This window comes from Bombyx mandarina, chromosome 12 (genome assembly GCF_030267445.1).
Source record: "Bombyx mandarina strain Sakado chromosome 12, ASM3026744v2".
Taxonomy (NCBI): domain Eukaryota; kingdom Metazoa; phylum Arthropoda; class Insecta; order Lepidoptera; family Bombycidae; genus Bombyx; species Bombyx mandarina.
Window position 1 is genome coordinate 667,183 of NC_143219.1, and position 23,500 is coordinate 690,682.

Below are 23,500 nucleotides of genomic sequence, written 5' to 3' on the forward strand. Positions count from 1 at the left end.
CAGTTATCATTCATATTAAGGGTGGGTTTTATCGAACCACCCCATCAGTTTTCTAATGGTATGTCTATATTAAATTATTCTTTTATTAATGAGGTGACCACAAAATAATTGTAATGACATTTAGTTTTGTGTTACATTTAAATTTCATTTGATACTGTAAACCTCATCTGTGTCCAGCTTATAGCCTATTAATCCCGTAAATACATCAATTATTTTAACCACGAATCAATAATGTATTTGGGGTTGGCAGGATAATCACCTACACACTGAATTTGAACATTATTCCTCATACATAAGACTAAGTTTCACACAGTTTCAGGTATTTCATATAAAATACTAAGGCTTATGGTCTCCGGGGGCTACAAGAGCATCAGGTATGTGACCTCGTTCACTCATATTGGGAAATTAAGAACATGTGGCCTTATGTGTTTAGTAATATGTCTACTGATACTGTCATAAAACTGTAAAAATATACCGAGTTACTTGATCTTGTACTAGGAGTAAGAGACCAATTTATGCGCGTCCGATGATCCATTCGAAAAAATGAAACATTGATTTCTGCTCTATCATAGTCACCCTACATGATAGTGGAAGAGAAATGTGCATACTATATGACGCCCAGCAATCGATCATAAGCATTCACATGTCGCAACAGACGGACACAAATATGTACATAATTCTATTGTTTTCGAATTTTATCGACTTTAAATGTTTAGGTGGTTGAAGATTTTATATTGGTATTTACGGCTTAATTTTTATAATTTTATCTTTATTGTTATTGTGTAAGCTGTTTTAAAATATTTCTCCATTAAAATAATAGATCTTGTGTCATGATCCGAGAGTCTTCGTATGAATTGTCACATCCGCTGTAAAATTATTACAAACCGTAGCACCATGCTTTGAAATAACCCGCTTGGGTCTAAGTAGATGATGTTAAATAATTTATATAAAAATCGATTCTCGCTTTCATATGCTTATAATGTGGAAACGAAAATACTTAGCTTAGAAGAAGAGAAGGTAGAAAACTATGGTAGAGACTAAAAGTATGGTTTTAGTATCTCCACCATACTAGTATTCCATCCACCAACTAGTATCTCAGTAGTATTCTGATGAAAAGACGGACAAATACCAGGTGGGCTGTGAACTCTACGTAACTTCTATACGTGAATGGATTACACTTAGTTCTAATATAAATTTCGATATAAAACACAAACATAACATAAGTACGTGCGCGACAAATAGATGAAGAACTCAATATCACGCCAATCGATTTCAATGATTATTGTTTTTAGTGTATATTAATTTGTTTTGGAATATCTTTTTTTTTCTATTTTAAATCGATTTTTGTTAAAGCATGTCTATTTACAATTATATTATTCCACAACTTGTCGCATTTATTGAGCAAATTTTATCGGGAACTTCCTCTACATTGCATTCGGTGTGGTTAGTGCGAGTTATTTAACTTCTGTCTTTTTTAATTTCCCTTCGTTTGCCGCTAGGGACGCTGTTCTAACTCCATACAAATTTAAGTTAGCTTTCGTGCGATCGAGAATGAAATAACTCGCACTAAGCACACTGAATGTTGCTCTGTATGACGGATTGATAACCTCGTCGGCTCCCTACCTGCCCGACATCCTGCTGTGGTGTGCAGTAGCCGCCGGTCTGCACGTACAGTACTCAATTACAGTGCAAATCTAAGGACCAATTTAACTTCGCGTTATTATTCTATTGAATTAGCTCCTCTCAATGCGTTTGCGTCCTGAATGTGTTTAGTATGGTTTGAAAACGGTTCTTTTTTTTTATTGCTCAGATGGGCGATCGAGCTCACAGCCCTGCTGGTGTTAAGTGGTTACTGGTGCCCATAGACATCTAAAACGTAAATGCCGCCACCACATTGAGATTCTAAGATCTTAGTATAGTTACAACGGCTGCACCACCCTTTAAACCGAAACGCATTACTTCTTCACGGCAGAAATAGGCACCACCTATCTGCGCAGACTCACAATAGGTCCTACCACCAGTAATTACGCAAATCATAATTTTGCGGGTTTGATTTTTATTACACGATTTATTACACCTTTACCGTGAAAGTCAATCGTGCACATTCGTTGAGTACGTATTTCATTATAAAAATTGGTACCCGCCTGGAATTCGAACACCGGTGCATCGCTCAACATGAATGCACCGGACGCCTTATCCTTTAGGCCACGACGACGACAGCGTTAACTTTAGATAGCGTTCTTAACGTTAGATAGCTACGATTGCATTTTACATTACCGTGAGGGAACGTCTTCTTGTGCTAAAACTAACGGAGGCAAATTTACCTCTGTTGGCAGTTAAAAGTACAATAAAACTAATGTTTAGAAACTACGCGATATGTCGGTGTATATCAAAAGATGTCAAAATTGTGACTGATCGGATCCGTTTGAAGCAGGCCGCGTCAGGGGCGAACAATCTTAGTTCATTTACATAGAAATAGAGTTTTATTGTAACACAAATGCACCGAGTTAATTAAGTTAGATTATAGTATGATTTGACTGTATTTAAATTTACTGTGTGAAAGCTTTCGTTTATTTTTTTTTGAGGTTGGAATTATTTTTTGATATTTACGGCCTATTGTCGAGATAAGTGTTATTGTGTGAGGATAGGGCCCAATATAATTATATCTGTTATTAATGAGAAGGTAAGTACGGCGGCAGGAAGAGCTTGTATTTAAAGTAGGAAGAGACTCGATAACCACTGCTAAAGATAAGGAAAATGGAATTCTTTGAAGAAGGCTTATACCCTGAAGGGGTCCACATTAGAAGGAGATTAAATTGCATGAGTAGTAAATTTATTCTGGTCACTTAGTAATATAATTATTAAAAACTAAATTAATTAAGCTCTATCTAATGATTGTGGAGTCAAATAAAGTTATTTTGTTATTATTTACTATTATTATAAGGTCTCAGTATAGTTACAATTGCTGTTCCACCCTTCAAACCAAAACGCATTACTGTTTCCAGGCTGAAATGAGCCGGATGGAGGTACCTAACCGTATGGATTCACAAGAGATCCTACCACCAGTAATTACGCAAGTTATAATTTTGCGGGTTTATTTTTATTACACGATGGTATTCCTTCACCGTGAAAGTCAATCGTGAACATTTATTAAGAGCATATTTCATTAAAAAAGTTGGTACTTGCCTGCGGGATTCGAACACCGGTGTGTCGCTAGATACGAATGCACCAAACTTCTTATCCTTTAAGCTACGACGACTTGTCCCCTAGGCCTGTGTCCCTGGCTTAGATGATGTTTTTGAGCAGTGAGCCTTTACCATAAAGTTGGTCATAAGCCATCTGCTCACGATGCTAATAATCGTCCGTTGTCCTCACCTGAAACATGAAGAAAATTAAAATTTATTGATCTGAAAGTCATAGGAACATTTTATTGGGAAATGATTCTAATTTAACTTAAGTTAGTTAAGTTCATTGTTACCTGGTGTCTCACGACACCACATTTTTTTATTATTATTATTCGAATCAGCCCGATCGAGGTTCATCCGTAAAAGAGAGTAAAGGCTTTTTTCTAATGATTGATAATTATAGTTTTATCCAAAGTTTAGCGACCTCTGTTCGCTATTACACAATCAATCACGGCCGTCGTCGGCTAATATCGTTAACAATTCGATCTCGTAACGTCGCGTACACAACAAAATAAACAAAAAAAAACGTATGTTCGCGTATGTTAATCGTTTTGAAATAATTTATTTATGTCCTCGATCGATCAAATTGAATTCTGAATTCCCGAACGACATGTCTTGACTTGTTTTCATTGCACTAGACGAGTGGACGGGTGGCGGTAGGTCGTCTGACGTTTGCGATCTGTTGGTACAATTCCTCCTCCTCGCGTCGTTTCCTCACTGCTGAGGATCGTGACCATTATATGTCGACAGGATTTTGCTCCTTGTAATGTCCCGCCAGCGCCTCCGATCATTGGCCGCATGAAGGGCGTCGTGGAATGGGATCTCTAGTGTGGTGCGGATTTGGTCGAACCACCTTGTCGGACTGCGCCCGCGCGGTCTCTTTCCCTCGATCTTCAATACAATTACAATTACTCACTCAGGAATTATGGGGAGCATTGTCCCTTGAATCCTTCAGGCTCGCTTATCACAACAACAACGAGTGTGGGTTAGGTTAGTCTGCGATATTCGGCAACCACATAGCCATTTTACTACCAAAAAAACGCTATCCTTTTGTTGGTATGTGTGATTGTTAATTTGTTTCCCCGTAGCTCCTAATCGACCGATTGTTTGGAAGCAAGTGTGAAGTCGTCGTGGCCTAAGGGATAAGACGTCCAGTGGATTCGTGTTGAACGATGCACCGGTGTTCGAATTTCAGGCGGGGGTACCAATTTTTCTAATGAATTACGTAATCAACAAATGTTCACGATTGACTTCCACGGTAAAAGAATAGCATCGTATAATTTATTACAATTTTTAAAATTATAATTTGGGTAATTACTGGTGGTAGGAATGTGTGAGAGGACTTGTGAGTCCGCGCGGGTGGGTGCCACCGCCCTGCCTATTTCTGCCGTGAAGCAGCGATGCGTTTCGGTTTGAAGGGTGGAGCAGCCGTTGTACTGTAAAAACGGAGACCTTAGAACTTATAGAAGTGATAGGATGGATTGTAAGGTTGCGGGTAGGTACCTCCATCTTGCCTGTTTTACGGCATGGCGGTTGTGTGTTTCGACACCAGTTCAAACCTAACTGATCTCATGTTTTAAGGCGGGCGTCGATATCACGGACTCTACTAGCTCCGGTAAAAACAGCATCAGTTGGGGTGAGATCGTCCTTCCCATCAAACCCTATGAAGTAAAGCGTAATTAAAGAGCATTGATTGAACCTATTTAAGATCTGTAACAAACATCACACTGCCACGCGTGGGAAACTACCCAATTTTGATAATTTCAGCTATTAGGCATTATATGTAAATTAACAAGAAACCTCAAAATATTCATGAAAACTTAATTTAATCTGAGTCGTTCTAAATTCAAACCGATATCTCGCCTACGCCGCCGCGCCGTAGCACGTCTACGAGATCTACGTAAAAAAACCGATTAATTAACAATATTATTCTTCGACGTCACGTCTCTCAATAAGGTCAACAAAAAGACAAATAGTTTTATTTTTTAAGTTTATTCCGTGAGTGCGATCGTGTCCTGTCACATGATTGGTTTTGCCCGTAATGTCCCAGAGATGCCGCCGTCTTTGATCTGACCGCCCATCCGAAAACAAGCCAAGCGAAAGCGGACCCTATCTGCTTGAGTTACAGTCGAAGGGCACACCTTTATTTTTATTCAAAGGCATTTAATATCTTTATTAATGTGGCCAAGTTTCGATGATGGATGATAACTAATTATTGGAAACATTTCGTTGACCGTGCGACCCTTTAATGTTCTTTTGATAAGGAATTATAGGCTCAAAGACAAAGTCTATAAGGCAGATTATCAAACGAGGCGATTAAGTAAAAGATAATAGTCAGTTATTGTATTTGGTTTATCGATGAAATGCTTACCTGTCGTAGAGCTAAGTAAGATTAGAGGGAACGACTTAAAGAGTGCATTTATTGTTGCCTTGAAAGTTTGTTTGTAAGTAAAATGTGTACGTGTACTTCGTTTTTTAAAAGCTTTAATAGCTTTTTGATTTGATTTGAGAAATGAATGCATTTTACATTTAAATTATTTCCTACCAATTTTCAACGTTATAGGCAAAATTAAAAGAATGATCTAGAGTTTAATCGTCATTTAAAGTTTTTTGGAATTAACTTATAGAAGAACATCATTTATAAAAATTACACGGTAAATAATATTATTTTACTCTGAAAATAGTTTTGTCTGTCCGTTGTGATTTCAGACTCGAACCACTGAATCAATTTTAATGATATCCTCTATGGATGTCGTTTGAAATTAATAGTACTCAGAAAGAATATAAGCTAAGAAGAAGCATTTCATCTCACTGGCAAGCACGGGTCACCCACGCTATGTAAAGTGTCGTCGTCGCAAACGAAGATTCGAGCGGAAAACTAATGTTAAATAACGAAGTCATTATAACAGTAATTGTGACAGACGTATGCTTATTTTTGCGTATTATTTGTTTGTTTATTTGCGTAATTACTGTCTAGAGGCACTCTGTAACCGTATATGTACCTAGTCAGGTCATAAATTCTGTCACATGTTTAATGTAAAATAATTGAAACAAATTTATTCATTATGTAACCATTCATATACCAAACTGAACTTAACAAAACATAGATTCTTATGACACTAAAGTTTATTCAAAATGACCTCCGTGATTTTGAATACAGGCCTTCAATCTGCGCGGCCAGTCGTCTATCGCAGCACGAACGAGGTCCATGTCAATATCGGCGGCTGCCTTAATCAAGGATGTCTTGAGTGACTCCAAATTGGAATGAGGCTTTGAGCACGCCTTTTCCTCCAAGTGTTGCCATATCTTGTAATCTAACGGATTCAAATCTGGACTGGAGGAGGGCCAGTCTTCGTGCCGGATGAAGTCGATTTCACGCGCCGCCAGCCAGTCTTGTGTGCTCTTCGCTCTATGAGCTGGCGCCGAATCTTGTTGGAATACCCAGTGCCTGTTATTGAACATGGTATGAGAAACAGGTTCCACAAGGTTCGTCAGGACTGTATTTTGATACACAACTGCATTCGTTTTTACACCTTTCTCACAAAAATGTACCTCTGTTAAGCCCCAATAAGAAACTCCCAACCATACCATGAGCAAGGATGGAAAATGACCTCGTTGGACACGCGGAATACGGTTGCTCGCTTCTTCACTACTGTGTGCGTACACCTTATCATTTTGTTTGTTGTAGCTCTCTTCTACGGTAAAAAATATTTCATCCGAAAAAAAAAATTCCCGATATTTTTTTCCCGCGCACCGCTTCAACAAAGCGCGGCATCTCTTCAGTCTCAGGTCTATTAGACGAGCATTCAAACGATGTCCTGTTTTTCTTCGATATGCCCGAAGCCCTAAGTCTTCATTTAACACCCTTTTCACCGTGGTTCTGCTTAACCCCATCTGAAGGGCCAACAGTTTCTGCTTACGTTTGGGATTTCTTTGAATTCGCGCCTTCACAGCTTTTATCACTGCTGGAGTCCTAACAGACCGAGGGCGACCACTTCTTGACCTGTCATCTACACTAGAGTCTTCATCGTATCGTTTGATGGTACGATAAACGAATCTTTTGGTTATATTCAAATTTTTCAGTATGTTAAAAATTTGAATTGGCGCGTAACCGCAACGATGCAACGCAATAACTGCAACACGGTCTTCTTTAAGCGTCCACTCCATATTTAAAAATGAGTATAATTCTAAAAGTATACATTTTTATTTTCATGAACAATTCGAAATTCGAATTTAATAAACTTTTTTGTGGCCAGCATTCTAAAAGAAAAGTTTTTACTGTGTGACAATACTTATGACCTGACTAGGTATATATTTTGGACGGTGGAATGCTCATTATTAACATACAGTTGAGATTGTGATATCACGGACAAAGGTCTCCTTATTTATCTCATTGTGTTGTCTCATTTATCAAAAATTTCTTACGCTAATATTATGAAATAGGCAAACTAAATAAGCACGACTAAACAAAAAGAGCTATAAAAAACTCTCTTGTAATTCTATGTTATTCTTAGTTCTATGTCAGACGATAGATACAATCAAGTATTATTAGTATAACAGCAGTCAGATATCGCGGAGATGAGGCCGCACTACCGAGCGTTACAAAGACATTATCCGCTAATGAATTTATTGTTACGCAGTACTGTAGTAAACTTTCATTAGTGGAACCGCTCTGATTACTGTGGCCACGAAGCGAACAAAGTTTTCAGCAGTAATGTATCTATATATATAAATATGAATTGCTGTTTTTTTTTTTTTATTGCTTAGATGAGTGGACGAGCTCACAGCCCACCTGGTGTTAAGTGGTTACTGGAGCCCATAGACATCTACAACGTAAATGCGCCACCCACCTTGAGATATAAGTTCTAAGGTCCCAATTATAGTTACAACGGCTGCCCCATCCTTCAAACCGAAACGCATTACTGCTTCACGGCAGAAATAGGCAGGGTGGTGGTACCTACCCGTGCGGACTCACAAGAGGTCCTACCACCAGTTAAACCACCAGTGCTGTTCGTTAGTCTCGCTAAAACTCGAGAACGGCTGGACCGATTTGGCTAATTTTGGTCTTGAATTATTCGTGGAAGTCCAGAGAAGGTTAAAAAGATGAATAAATGTGAAAATGCTCGGAATTATATAAAAACGGAATAATATATTTATTTTATACAAAAGCTTAGGTCTTTTATTTATCGATTGAGGCACTACGAAGTCTGCCGGGTCAGCTAGTCTTAACTATTTATTTTCCCTTTGGTGGATAAGTGATCGCCGAGCTACTCAATCTACTAATGCTAATACAACTTCCATATCATACGTCATAGTAGTAGCAGCATTCGGAAGCTTTTAGTTTATACAAAGGTGTTCCGCGTCTCCTCCGGTTTTATTTTTAGCTATAAATTGATGCTTTTTAGACGTAAGAACCTTGATAAAGATCTATAATTGGCTGCTACGTTGGGTGATCTATGATTGTTTAGGCTGTTTTTACTACCAACCACTAATTTAAAAAGTAAAAGATATTCTTTAAATAATTTAGATTTATACTAAATTATGACCGACCTTTGCTCAGTTTTTTTTTTGATGACGCCCTCTTGTTGTGTCTTTAAAGCAGTTAGTTGCCCTCAATTAAGAAAAATAGTATTATTATTCGCCAATAGATGTCGGGAAGAGTCATAAAGTTGATTATCGATAAAGTTGATTATTGAAAACAGGAATAAAACATTTTCTGAAAATTTATCGTACCTAGATCGATTTATCGACCCCGAAATCCCCTGTATACTAAATTTTATGTAAATCGTTTTCGAGATTCAGATTTCTTATACAAGAATTGCTCGTTTAAAGTTATAAGATAAGATTATTAGATTCAATCCAGTTTTAAAGGAAGAAAGTGCTCATTTCGACTATGTAACAACAGTTCACATAAGTTGCAATGACGCAATTCAACGTAGCATGTTTGAACAAGTTTAGTATATAGTTTGTATCACTGTTGGTAATCGCTGGTTGCTGCGAAACTCTTGGATTAAGGAGACGTTTGCGAGACCTTGCTTCCCGTTCCTCCCGACTGCCCAGCAGATATTAACGTGGTGCATTGGGCAACTGGGGATACAAGTAGGTAATGAAATTACAGAGTATCATCTTCATTTACCCACTAATGTTGAGTTCGAAGTAAGAGTAATCCAACAGCTCTAATAAGCACACTAGAGCAATAAAAATCAAATATACGCTTAAACAATTTCAAAGGACTTTATATCATTATATAACTGGACTTAAAATCATAACGTGCCTATTTTAAGGTAGTTTTTGTTCCCGTAACAATATTTAATACCCTGTAGTGTAGTCAGGTTTCAACTATTTTCAATAGCCGTTGTTAAAAAAAGGAGCATACTTTCCCATCATCTATCTCAGTATTCTATCTAAGATCAGCTCATACGATCACATTAGTATCACAAACTACACAATTAAGATCTCCCAATGACATATCCTCAACGCGTTGACCGAAAATAAATAGAATTTCTAATGACATTAGGCTCAGTGGAGTGTGGACGGTGAATCAAAGAGGGATTACGTCGGTTTGTTTTCGGGCGGTACCTTTGAGTGTGTATGGAGCTAAAAGAGTTTCCGTGTAACACTCGCGCGCATCAGCTCAGATCAGCTAATTCATTAATGTATCGTAACTTGAACAGGGTGAACGATTTTATTTAAAACATTCGGTGAACGTGAAGGACATCGTCCCAAATTCACAAATACAAAACATATTATAATAACATCGTGAAATAAAAATCAAAGCCGCAAATTTATAATTTGCTTAATTACTAGTGGTAGGACCTCTTATGAGTCCGCACGGGTAGGTACCACCACCCTGCTTATTTCTGCCGTGATGCAGTAATGCGTTTCGGCTTGAAGGGCGGGGCCGTCGTTGTAACTATACTGAGACCTTAGAACTTATATCTCAAGGCGGGTGGCGCATTTACGTTGTAGATGTCTATGGGCTCCGGTAACCACTTAACGTCAGGTGGGCTGTGAGATCGTCCAACCATATAAGCAATAAAAAAAATATATGACACCAGATATGTATTGCCATCCTGTCTGGTTCTTCAGCAAATAGGTCATGCGTTTCGGGGTCAAGGGTGTGATAGCGGATATAGTATAATACAACTTCGACGCCAAGTCTTAAAGTCTGTATTTGTTTGCAAGCACGGACCAGGCTTCATATTGAAACGAATAATTACTTTGTGGCTGAAAGGACGACAGAGCTAACACCATTGTTACCACCACTGTTGTTACCACCACCAAGATTATCACGGCGCCCGACAGTTATGAACTCTCTTGGCCCTTCATGATATTTAAATTGCCCGCGCATTAACTTGTACTGTAGACATAATAGTATTATCTATGGTGGCCGCATTTGGCATTTTTAAAGAAGAAATATTTCAGATTCAATTACTTTAATGTTGTTTCTCTTTACATTTTACAAGTAAGTAAATAGCTATAGTAATTCTAATAATAAAAGTAAACTGTGTTTGCAAATCTTTCAGTAGACAAAAAAAAATGCAGAGCAACAACTTTGTTATTGTTTAACTAAACAACATATTGCACATGTATCGATCGTATACATTATAAATGACATTTAAATAATGACATATCAATAAACCGAGGTGTAGCGAGGCGCGAACATCGTTGTGACGATGGTGACCACTGACCAGACTCGGTAAGGTTTGTGTCAGTTTATTTATAAGACTATTTTGAATATTTCTGAGTATTTTTATTTTTTATTGCTTGGATAGGTGGAAGAGCTCACAACCCACCTGGTGTGTTAAGTGTTTACTGGATCCCATAGACATCTAGGACGTAAACGCCGCCACCACCTTGGGATATGAGTTCTAAGCTCTCTGTATAGTTACAACAGCTGCCCCACCCTTCAAACCGAAACGCATTACTGCTTCACGGCAGAAATAGGCAGGGTGGTGGTACCTACCCGTGCGGACTCACAAGAGGTCCTACCACCAGTAAAATGTGCGTATGTTTGTCTGTTCTGACGTAGGTTTCGTTGACATTTTAGCAAATAAGTTACCATTCGGATGTACAAAGGATTCAATGTGGCATCCAGAAATTTAAGTAAGGTAATTGATTGTACAGCCTACTAGATTATAAAACAGTTTCTTAGCCTTAAATGTTAGCTTTTGTGGAAGACAGATAACTCAGTTCTATCATCCCAGGATATTATCTCAACGTTGTGTTTCTGGAGTAACATCTACGTCACACCAGGCACGTTGGGCGCCCATCGATGATACTAAAAAGGCATATTTAAAGATAAAGAGATATAAAGAATTCTTATTTAAATTAAGGAACAGATTATTCACCTTTGAACTTTACTATCTACCTTCAATCACAACACCAAACAACAATGAACTTTAAAGATCGAAAAGTTATACAATAGAGCTTTTTGTCAAAGTTCCGTGTCTACATTAACGTACATATCGAACTAATGTGCCAACAATGTACTAAAAAACAACGAAAAGACGTCTCGAACACGTCACAACGACTGACAAATTCTCTACAACAATAACGCAAGGGTTAAATGTACAATATCAAGATTACGTTCAAACAAAAACGGCCTTTATGCACCGAGTTATACGGGGGAGATTTTCGTGAATGTTTCGATAGAGTGCATTGATGTTGTTGATATGTGCAGAGCTATAGAAAGGCGGCGCGTTTGATGTCGTGTCGGATGACTCTATCGGGAAGGCTTTGGTCGGGATCCACTCCCACACAGGATCCTGAGCTTCATTGTTGGTCTGTATGTGTATTCGAAGGCGTTTTTGTGGTGTTCCGTGTGATTTATTGATTGAAAACAATGCGCGTCCCCACATAACAACTGTCTAACCCCTGTTAAGGTTCTGTTGCTTGATGAATTAGTCTATCGTCAAATCGTTCTTTTTTAGTTTAATTATTTTTTATTACTCTGTATGGATGGACGTGAGCACGCCTACCTGACATGAAGTGGTTACTGGAATCTGGATTTCTAAAAAATCAATTTTGATATACTAGTATAACGGCTGGGCCACCTTTGAATCTGAAGCCCATGACTGCGTCGCGGCAGAAATAGGTAAAATGATCGACCATGTTGTTGGGAAGCGGCTTAGCTGTGCTCCTGGAATTTCTGATGTCCACGAGCGGTAGTAACCACTCACCGTCAGGTGTGTCGTATGCCAGTCTGCCTAAAACGGCAATAAAAACCTACATACACGAACACACAATACCACCAGTAAATAAGTATATTTACTTTTGTATTACATAATTCCTATACTAATTTAATTTTAATAGTGTCTTCTTGTGGTAATATGGATGTAACGTCTCCAACATACATTCTTTTTATTTTATATTGTTAAGATGGGTGGATGAGCTCACGGACCACCTGGTTAAGTCGTTACAGGAGCCCATAGACATCAACAACGTAAATGCCACCACCCACCTTGAGGTACGTGTTCTAAGTCTCCACTTTATATTACACTGACTGTCCCACTCTTCAAACCGAAATATTTTACTGCTTCACGGCAGAAATAGGCAGGGTGGTGGTACCTACCCGTGCCAGTTCACAAAACGCCCTAACGCCCGTATTTCATCTGTACAATGCTAAGAACACTCGTGAGGCGCTGCCTATCGCTAACCATTAGGCTAATGGTTAAAAGATCAGCTTGGATTCCACAAACTACTGTCCTAGTATTAGTTACTTAATTTTTCGACGGTAGAACGCTTTGTAAGCCTTAGCGGGTAGGTACCAAAACCAAATTTATTGCTGTCAAGAAATATTGATGCATTCCGCCATAAAGGATATAAAACTGTAATTCCAATGCAACTGAGGTTCGCCTGCATATCTCAGGCTGGACGGCAATATTCATGACGGACGTGGATTTCGGTATGAGCACAAAAACAATACAGGCTGTTGTTGAAAATATTCTCTAAAATAAAGAGAGGTCAGACAGCTCTGACTATTTCAGCAACCTCACAAATAAGACAAATAAAATTTGGTTTCTTCAATATATTTTTTTGCACTCAATGTAATACAAAAATATCAGCTATCTACACGTTACATTGCTGGTTCGAATACACTTATCTTGGGCGATGAGTGTTGCTTTACGACCACGCGCAATCCTTCATTCTTGTTTCAGCTTCAGGTAAGGTGTTTTAGCGCGCCGTATTTTCTTATATTCAAATATTTGGGCTCTTTAAAGTTTTACGTTACAGATTCCACTTCCTCCGTAGCTCTACAGCTGAATGTCTTACATAATAGGTTGGGAAAAAAGTCTTTTCGCATTATAGTATGTATGAACTTGTAATAAAATCTCTTTGGCTATACTATTTGTATCTGGCTGGTTATGGTACTGTGGTGGGTAGCCATCATACAACGCAAGATATTTGACAGATGCCTGAATCTCGCTTACGATATTTTCAAGATAGGCTTGCATATATACAAGTTCCGAACAACATTCGGACCGTCGGTCTACCGAACAATATCACCCACTCGGTGGAGGATCTTCCTTTTGTCGTATATTCCTACAATATTATTAAAAATTTAAATTTTAAAGAATAAAATTCCAAATTCAAATTAGGAAAATGTGTGATTTTTATTTATTTTTCGTACTGTCAAGATGAGTGAACTTTATTAATTATTAATTATTATTAACGCACGTACAGTTCAAATCGGTTTGCAATTATTTACAGTAGTTCAACACTTCGTCGTAGTCAATGTTTAACCCTTTAACTGAAGTCGGTCGAGTCGTCGGCGCGAGGTAATCCACCTCGACGCGCCCACTAAGCCGGAAAACGCAAATTATACAACAAAGATGTACCACATCTGCGCTCGCGCATCTTGCAGGGCTGCCACAGTAATATTATGGAGTTAATTATATTAACAATATAATTTTCAGTAGCTTATATAAGCCCACAGTTTCAATGAAGATAGCTGATTATAATACGCACTATAATTTAAATGCGTTGCCTATTTTAAGATAAAAATTTAAATATTTACAACGGAAGTCGTATCTTTAATACATAATATGTGTGCCTTATAACAGGAATAGGCAGGGTTGTGAAACTCACACGCACAGCCTTGCCACTTGTCCTGCCTTGAGTATTTACGATAGGAACTATATAGGGGTAGGAATTCAAATTCAATTCAAATTCAAAATCATTTATTTCAACTTAGATGTCAGCATAACACACTTGTTGAATGTCAAAATATAAATAAAAATGTTAACTCTACCACCGGTTCCAAAAAAAGCCACAGTCCTGAGAAGAACCGGCGAAACAAACTCAGCGGGCTTTTTTTTTTTGTTTATTCTCAAATATTTTCTTTTTTTTAAATAAATAGAAATATTCACAATAAAAGAAAAAACAAGTCAAAAAAATACAATTAAAAAAATAATAATAATAATGAAAAATGAAAAGGCCAGGAGCGAGCGCCTCATTCCCACGTAGTGCCATCTAGTAAATAATCCTTAACTTTATAATATGCCTTATTGCACAAACTTTCCTTAACAGTTTTCTTAAATCTATGAACAGGTAGTAGTTGAACGTTTAGTGGGATCTTGTTGAAAAGTTGTACACCCAGCCCCCTAAAAGAGTTGCTTATTTTCTTAATTCGAGCCGCCGGCAACGCAAGCCTATGTTTGTTCCTAGTGTTCACATTGTGCAAATCGCAGACTCTGGGGAATTCTTCAATGTTTTTACGCACGTATAATAAATTTTCAAATTTTCAAATGAAAGGGCTATGTATATAAGAAGATAAGTAAGTGATATCACGGCGGGAGCAGCAGTCGCTTATAGTGTCCGCGGTGGCTCCCTCGTAACTAACAGCCGGATTTATTATTTTCACTTTTTGAGAACCTCGGTATAAAAATTCGATTTGATTTTTCAAATTGAGCAATACAAGAAAACAAATACTTAATTTTAAAAGTTTATTTATTGTTACGTCTAAAATAGTATACAGTAATATTATCATTATGTTATTGATATTTATAAATTATGCATTATACATATTACAAACTATAAGTATAACACGGTTGAATTATTTCTTTAGAGATTTCTTGTTCACCTGATGGTTGTTTAGAAGAGATCGCTCTTAGCGATAAGACCGTCCACTGTACTTTTGTATTTAATGTTTTCCATTTCTGTTTATTTTATATTGGTGTATAATAAAGCATAAGTACTCTACTCTATTTAAAAATATACTATCCGGATCTACGAATAAATAATTATTTATTCGTAGATCTGGATGGATTTTAGTTAATACGAAGGATCCATTTATTTGCAGCTGTAAAATCATAAATCTCCTTCGGCCTTATCGTCAAAATATATTTTAAAAAAACTTAATAAAGTTTTGGTAACCCTTTAATAAAGTTGCGTATATGGCAACTATCTGAGACGCCATTTTGAAATACATCCCTTCGTTATAAAGATGGCGGCTAATCTGATTTATTATTAATATGAGATATGTTTAATAAGTGCAAAAGGATGCAGCCAAGCGGACAAATCCGTGTTGAGTGTCTTATGGTGACCATAAAAAATAAACAAGACATTCAGCGCGACTCTGGACTTGCAGGTTCAACTTTCGGAAATGTTAAATCTATCTTCTATCTTATCTTATCTTATATCTATCTATATATATAAAAATGAATTGCTGTTCGTTAGTCTCGTTAAAACTCGAGAAAGGCTGGACCGATTTGGCAAATTTTGATCTTGAATTATTTGTGGAAGTCCAGGGAAGGTTTAAAAGGTAGATAAATATGAAAATGCTCTAAATTAAATAAAAATAGCAATTTCGTTTTCCCTTTGATGAGACGGATGCTCCCCGTTGGACGGATGCTTTTAGTTTGTTTTAAGTTTATTTTATACAAAAGCTTAAGTCTTTTATTTATTGATTGAGGCACTAGGAAGTCTGCCGGGTTAGCTAGTAATTGATAAAAATGAGTTTTCGATATTGAATAAATTATATACTTAATAATATCATCAGTGACAGCTGGTGTCGCTATGAATAATAAAACTTTTTACATAGATTTATTAGCTGTTACATTTAAAATAAAACGTAGAATATAAGGAATTGTATTTAAAATAAAACTTCATTTGAGGCTTCGAATGTCTCTGAAAAACTTTCTACTTTCATGGTCACCTCACAAAAATTGCGAAGCTGACTCACGCGTCCATGAATGCTCGTCTTCCAACACGTCTCACATTTAAAATGTATCAAAAGAGATGAAAACCACACGTTCTCCCATATTCACGCACTATTTAATCTAACCCTTCGCTTCCTTATTATAAAAAAAAAAACAATTAAAAACCTAATACTTTTAAATTTCCAAGTAGTTCCATACTTCATTCGAAAAAGATTAAAAGAAATTGAATGTTAAATCTCAAAGCCTTTTTTAGTCTTTCGTGAAAAGCAAAAGGATATTATGTTAACACTGCATTAGCTTTGTAAAGGATTTGTGTAAACGTTATCTGTAATCGTATTTCTATGAGTGATTCTTTACTATTTTTTACTTGAATTACAAAAAAAGCAAAGGGTTTTGGAGGCACTCAAAAAATTGCAACCGACGCGACGCGTTGAATGCTTAATACCATGGATTATATTTTTACATGAAAAAAAAGCCAACACCCACTTAAGGAAAATAAAACAAAGGCAATTTCTAAAATATGATATCGTTATGATGACGGCCCCATGTTTGTATTATCGATTTAATTAATAAATCGAGTTTCGATTCGACAGATCGATATACGACGTAGATACAAGCCGCCTCTCTAATTGAGTCAAGCCGCCAAAAACGATAAAAAATAACAAACATATTTCATCTTTTTACTTCAACAAAGCACAGAATTTTGAGTCTTAAGGGCTATTAGTTAAGATACATTACAATAAAAAATCTCATCAAATGCATTTCAAAATAATAAAGACGGTACATTAAACGTCGAGCATTTAGCTGTCAAATTAATATTTATAAAATCATTCATAGTGCATGGGAATCTATATTTTTTTATTAATGGCATGTATACTAGATTACAGTGAATGGACGATAAAGCTTTTTGCGAGAGCTTATCTATCGTGCTTTTTCATAGTAGTTTGGGTGGTAGCGATAAAGGGAAGATCTTCCTCCGAGCTGGTGAATATTGCTAGGTAAACCAAATGTTGTAGTTCGGTACTTGTATACCATAAATGTAAGTTTATCTTGAATATGAAACATCTCTAAGGAGTGCATATTGAAGTGTGCTCATGAGTTCTCATGCGCAGTAATCGTTTTCATGTCTACAAAATAGCGATTGTATTTTAAGCCACCTCCTTATGTAACCGGTTAACAAAGAATTAAAAAAGTCTGACAAATAGTAACACTATATCGCCCGCATCAAGCCGACAATGCAACATTAGCCATTTTTCAATTTACCCGTTCGTCACCTGTGTTCTCGTGAGAGCGCAATTCACAAAGTAATCGGTCTTTTTGACACACGAACCGTAGAAACGCGATATCTATCTGCACAATGGAGTTTATCCGCAAAATCCTTGTCGATTATGATTAGGCGAAATCTCGCGTGGGGCGGCAAGAAATAGCTGGACAAAAGACTTTTATCTTAATGTTCTGAATGGATTAATAGCACAGCGCATGCTTTGTTGTATCTATAAAATGAGTTTTTTTTTTATATTACTCAATTATATCTCAATTCGAGTATACAAATATTAGTACTGTTTTAGAACATCCGAGAAACATGATCATATCAAACAAATTTGTAGGCGAGGCACACATTTCAATTCAGATGTATTACGTCAAGCTCGGTAGAAGAATTGAAGACTCCTATATATCGAGAGATGTATTAACGACCAACTTAATATGGATAAAGTTTACTGGAATATACATATATAAAAATGAGTTCGTCGCACTAAAATATTCTTTAACTCTTTGAGCGCTAATTGTCGATAGATCGATTCTCTATTAATACCCATAAATTGTGGAGCGTCGGAATACCGACTATTGTGCAGTTTGATTATAGATATTAGGTATCGACCTGTACGGACTTGTACTGGGGCGCTCATGTCTTTGTTTTTAATAAGCTAATAACATTTATAAATAACCATATAAAATGATTTTACTGTGAACTTAGCATTGACTTTTGTATTTTTTCAAAGTCATTTTTTTTTATAAAGTACTTTTTTTTTCCAAAACATCCTCTAGTAATTTCTTCAAAATTTGTGAAAATAAGCTCAGCTCTAACAGAGTTAAACAGTATCAGCTGGAAATTGAAAAAACAATAACATAAATGCCAGTTTATTTGGGTTGAGCACCTATTGCTAAACTATGATAATTTAAACTAAAATAAACCTTAAGAACGTTCAAAGTTTCTAGTAAAACTAGAAAGTGCAATAGTGCGTAGTGTGGACTGCACGATACTGAAGACAACTTGAATGGTTCCAGCAAAACTCGAACATTCACGAGCAACGGATCTCCGATACCGTGACGCGCATACGTAAGCCAACACTCAATCGTAGTCCTCGATGTAAGCCGATTTAAAAGGCGCATTGTAGGAGGCACGGGTTGAGTTACCCGGTGTTAGGTTTCGCACAAGCGAACCGACACGCAACCAAGGTGTTAGAGATTCACGCTGGTAAACCTACCTTCCAATACTGAACAGCTTTTGAGCAGATCAACAGAACACCAAATTTCTTTTTTTTTTGATCCCATTAATTTGATTCAACACATAAATATCTTAATTAAATTAAGCCTTAAAAGTGTTTACTTATTAATAAAAGTATTTTTTTGTGTGTCCGTGTGTGTTGTAGTGGATAATATACTGCGACCCGCGTGGACATAGCAACGCGAACGCTAAAGCCTTACTTGCTACATACCTATACAGAAGGTATGTTAATATCTGTGGAGATTCAAGTGACACAAGTGGTAAATAGTAAAATAATGGCAACTTTTTCCATTGTTCTCCTCTTACAATACTTTTTGGACTTTAGAGATCATTGAAAAAAATTAAATTGCATCAGGCGTTCTAAGTGGTGCACGTACCTTATACTGGTAGGGCGCCTTGTGAGCTCATTCGCGTAAGTATCACCAGCCTGCCCATTTCTGACGTGAAACAGTAGCGCTTTTCGGTTTGAAGGGTCAGTCTAGGGTCAATCTAGTCAACCATCTATTTATACTAATGTTGTAAATATAAAAAAATATGTTATGTATGTTAATAAACTACGAATATTGTTGGCATACGTTTCGAATGAAATTTCGCACAAAGACACACATAGGATACTTTTTGTCATATGACAAACACGATAGTATGATGTTCGTGATTTAATATACCAATAGATATATAATACAAACCTAAGCATGAGATATAAACTACGAGAAATGCTCTTTATTATTATTATTATTATTATTAACACTTTATTTCAGTTTTTTTTTTTTTAAACCATAACATTTTGTTAGTAATAATTACTTATAATCTATGTTAGTAACTTAAAAAAATCTAACACATAACTATCATTATATACATTTTATACAATTTTTTTTTTTTTTTCTCCTTCCAAGTGCCTACTGCAAAGGCTATTGATCAGCAGTCCCTCGATCTTGCTCGATATGATTCTCAAAAGACTGTTGCCACTGTCACGAATTCGACGCAATAACGATGCACTTCTCTTCCGCATTATTGCAAAGAAGTCATCGGTGTGAGATGTCGCAAACATTGTGGATGCACTACAAAAGCGCCTCAGTGACAACATCATCTTAAACGCATTATTATAATATTGGACACGTAGGGCATTGTAAGCTCTCCGCGTGTATGTGGTCCACAGACTACTGGCGTAAAAATTCTGGCAATAAGCTTTAAAAATTGTAAGTTTGACATAGCTATCGCAACCAGTAAATCTGCGGGCCAGCATATTGCATCTTACTATCAACGCCCTACGCTCCCTATCTATATCACAATCATCCGTACCATCCTCTGTTACCCAGTGACCGAGGTACTTGAAGCGCTTGACTTGTGTAAGCGTTGCGCCCGCTAGCCAGATTGGAGGTACGTTCTCGTAAGTTTTGTTCTGCGCTTTGAACACTAGCAGTTCACTCTTCTTGGCATTGTACCTCAGCCCGTGGGACTCAGCATAGTTCTCACAAATTTTTAAGAGTTTCCTGAGTGCACTCATAGATGGGCTCAGCAATACCATATCGTCTGCATAACTAATATTGTTAAAAGAAACTCCATCGATCATGCAGCCGACGCCCGCACTACTGAGCTCATCGATGAGCTTATTCTTTATGCCGTGTTTCATTTTTTCTGATTTACAAGTTTAGCCTGTGTGAGGCACCGGAGTACTTTTAGTAAACTTAATCTGATCCAAACCAAGCCAGTGCTCGTTGACGATGACGATAGGCAATTAGGATCGCTCGTGTTCATACATGTGACCCAGAACATCCACCTGAATTATCTACATCGACGGTATTGAAAGAGAAACAAATCAATAGAAAACAATCGAATGTTTGGTCATGTGTGTACTCCCACGCGATCCTGTTAAATTATTCACCAACAACTTGTCTGTAATTAGGGTGAATTACCCTGTAGTTAGTTTACTGATCGCCATTTTTGTAATTGTTTGTTTGCATTAGGGGACTTCAAGAAATAACGTTTGAATTTATGAACGAGTATGTTTAGTGTTGATGATCTTAGTGAATGAATCCTTTAAAGACCTTCTGGCTAACAATCTGGACTAAAAGCCAGGAGATTAGGGTATTAGTAGTATGTTTAATAAGGCACACACGGGTAGGTACCATCAATTTGTCTATTTCAGTTGCGAAATCGTCATGCATCCCGGCTTGACGAATATGCCAGTTGTTAGAACTATGCAATTAAGACGTCAATAAGAAGCACCACTTAAGTTTTGGTCGTAGGCTTTGGTACCAGTCGTAAGACTTTATTCGTTTTTTTTTTTTTTTCCTCCCTATGCTGATAGCCTTGAGAGGCTATTTCAGCTTCACCCTAACGTGTGTAAGTGAGCTCACGGGGCTCAAACCGGAGTGTTGCTAACACTGGCCCTAGCAAGAGCAGTGCTTCGCAGAATCTACCACCGGATCGAAAACGCGACCCACTGAGAAGATCCGGCGAGAAACTCAGTGGGCTTTATTCGTAGGTGGGCCGTAATTGTTCAATTCACACGCGCTAGAAATGAATATGTTAAATTATTTTGAGTGTCGCATTTCCGTTTCATCGCGTTTCAATAATGGCGGCCTAAAGAAGTTTTCACTATAATGAAAACAAAAATGTTACTTCGATCTACTCCTACCGTACTTCATAACTAATCCATGCATTATCCCCGCGTTCTATACTAACTTTCTTTTTTGTTTCCACCTTATGTCATGTTGAAAGCGTAGCGTCGGTTCTTGGTGTCCAGAGTGGGGATTATGTTCATAATTTAAATATCCCAGTTTGCCCAATGCAAGAGCCCAAAATCCCAAGCCCATTCTTGTACAAGCCTTAAATTCCCGGTTACTGCTCCAGAAATGGTGTACATATCTGGAGGTTATAAGAGCTCGAAAAGGATGGATGGTGCTAAGGCTGACGTTACAAAAACCCAACATGAGTACCGCAGAAGCACGAGCTTGGCCTTGTTCTGATGCGTTCGTGTTTTGGGTAGGAGGAAGAAGTCCTACTACAAATACTTATAAGTCATCTTCGTCACGTAAATAATTATAAACCTCTGGTGGTTCCAAGTGTATGATGATAATGACTGTGTAAAAAGGTTAATTCAATTTGATTTACAGTTGTACCAACGCGTTACCTTAACAAATGATTATCGTAACAGGAAACACACAAGAGACGCATGTAACATGTTAACACATACAATAACGTTAACAAGTCAAAATTACTCGCTTTGTTAAAAAGGTAGGCTTGTTAGCCAAAGCTCAATCAGTTGATTAATGTTGTTTGTTGTTATTGTCGATGTTTTTATTATTATTTGTGGACGTGCACACAGGTTTTGTGGACCTATTTTGAGACATGAGGTTCGAAGTAACAATAAATCTCTTCAAACTGGAACGCTTTACCTGAATGTTGATGCCACGCTAAGCGTTGTAAACACTCACTAGGACTTTCGTCTTCATATCTTCCACTCAAAATCTTAACCACAAAGAAAATACAAAAACAATTATTTTGTTTACATTTTGAACTATTACTAGTCCTGTAATTAGTAGGTTTGTAGTATAGATCATCGTTTTAGTAACTAGTTTTAAATTTTAAAATCGCACAACCGCGCTACTGTCTATTTGAAGATTACTGTAAAATCGTTTCAAATCAAATGTCGATGAAAGTTTATTCACCAATAACATCAATGTTAATTCTAAGTTAGGCGATGAAGCGGTAGGTATTTGATATTTTCCTTATCCATCAGTCACGTTTGCTACACTATTGTACATCTTCAATTACCAAATATACAATATAACAATATGCATTCCCTTTGTACTTGAATAATAGGTATATTTCCTACTGAGTTTTTCGCCGGATATTCTCAGTGGGTCGCGATTCCGATCCGGTGGTAGATTCTGCGAAGCACTGCTCTTGCTAGGGCTAGTGTTAGCAAATTCTCTCAGGTTGAGCCCGGGAGCACACCTACTCGTCCTGGCGTTACTGGAATATCCTTTGAGGCTTCCAGCGAATACGTAGGGTATTAAAAAGGTATCTTTACTCCATTTCCATATATCAATTGTCAATATTCTTCAATTGAAAAGACAGAATTTTAAAATTTTACGGATCACTAATATGTGATTGATTCGTAAAAATAACTATAAATAGTTTCATTCGTAACGTTTCAATGAAATATTGATATCTGTTGTTATGTTTTATCGACCACGTGCGCATCACTAGTCGTTTTAATGAGTAGCTAACGCACGGAGCGCTCCGCTGTAATTACACTGACGCGTTGAGCGCGTGCTACTCTGACCCCGCTCTGGTATCTCTACAATCTACATCTCCCAGCTTTTATATACTTAACGATTTATTATCGGATAGTTTAGTTTTCAAATGGCACAATGAAATAGTGTATCAAATGTTCATCGGATCCATTTAACCACTGTATCGAAATCAGTTTTTTTTAATTTATTTCATAGATGGGTGGACGAGCTCATAGCCCACCTGATGTTAAGTGGTTATTCGAGCCCATAGACATCTACAACGTAAACGCGCCAATCACCTTGAGATATAAGTTCTAAGGTCTCAGTTTAGTTACAACGGCTGCCCCACCCTTGAAACTGAAACGCATTACTGCTTCACGTCAGGAATAGGCGGGGTGGTGGTAC